The sequence below is a fragment of the Heterodontus francisci genome, unplaced genomic scaffold (assembly GCF_036365525.1).
Source record: "Heterodontus francisci isolate sHetFra1 unplaced genomic scaffold, sHetFra1.hap1 HAP1_SCAFFOLD_102, whole genome shotgun sequence".
Lineage (NCBI taxonomy): Eukaryota > Metazoa > Chordata > Chondrichthyes > Heterodontiformes > Heterodontidae > Heterodontus > Heterodontus francisci.
Genome location: NW_027140380.1, coordinates 5877265 through 5878531, shown reverse-complemented (window position 1 = coordinate 5878531; position 1267 = coordinate 5877265). Strand labels below are relative to the sequence as shown.

General features: G+C 42.2%; 1 non-coding gene across 1 annotated transcript; it reads right to left on the bottom strand.

Moving 5' to 3' along the window:
• Positions 1 to 503: 503 nt before the first annotated feature.
• Positions 504 to 576, bottom strand: trnaf-gaa (transfer RNA phenylalanine (anticodon GAA)). Its single transcript has one exon. It is a non-coding gene; the product is annotated as a tRNA-Phe (tRNA).
• Between the last annotated feature and the right edge of the window lie 691 nt (positions 577 to 1267).

Genomic DNA, 1267 nt, shown 5'->3' with positions numbered 1-1267 from the left:
TATTATCCTTTTTGTCCCTAATAGGCCCTACTCAACCTCTTACTACCCACTTATCATTTACATGCTGCTCGAAGATTTTTGGGTTCCCATTCATGTTGACTGCCAGTCTATTCTCATAGAAATAGAGAATAAGCAAGTATATAAGATATAAGTGTTTACCATCCTTGATGAGGTGGAACTTTTTTATGTTGTGGGTGGTAATGACTTGGCCCACGAGTGTGGTGGAAGCAGAGACAATCAATGATTTGAAAAGGAAATTGGATGGATACTAGAAGGAAAGAAACTTGCAGGAGGAAAGGGATCGAGCTGGTGAGTGGAACTGACTAGATTGCTCCGGGGCGAGCCAGCATGGACGTGATCGGCCAAACGACCACCTTCTGTGCTGTAAATGATTCTGTGTTGTTTCTCAAATTCAATCCACTGGTGCTTGGTAAATAATTTCAAAGTAAATTGTGCAACTGGAAAATCGGAACCAAGGCAAGGGACGCATAAGGAAGCAAAATTGCTGAAACCCGGGATTGAACCAGGGACTTTTAGATCTTCAGTCTAACGCTCTCCCAACTGAGCTATTTCAGCCCTACATTAACAGTGGCTTGGTGTCCTTGTTTTGGAAGAAAATACATACATTCAAGTTTTCCAAAAAATTAAAGAACACAACATGTGAGTAATATTCCCCATTGCTTTCTCAGTACTGATGGATTGTGAAGCGGGAGACAGCCAGAAGTCCCAGTGATCCACACTGACCCTGAGCTGAGAATGAAATGAGATAAAATTCAATCTTTCATAGTGAGATGCTGCTGAGAGGTAAGAGTCCTGAATCAAAGCGAGACTTGCTCATTTCAAACACTCCCTGTACTCTCTGCTCATGAAGCCTTAAAAAAGGGAAAAACAGAATGGCACTCAAACTCACAACCCTGCCATTAAAAGTCTCATATTCGACTGGCAGAACTGTCACTTCTACTCGGTGTCTTATTGGATGGATGCAGCTCCAACGCAGGGGTGGCATTCCACTCCTCCCATGGGTCCACATGTCAGACTGAGTTCCATGTTGTAGACTCAAGCAAAGGAAATCTGCTCACTTCCAAAACTATGAGCGAATTGAAGCTGATTACAATCAACATCATCAGAGGTCAGAACTACCTGGTGAAAGAAGACAATCTGAAGAAGGATCCACAATTATTCAAAGGCATCGACAAAGTGAAAAACAAGAAAATCGATGAGTCAATGCAAGCCAAACAACAGAAACACTGAAGAATTCCATTCCATT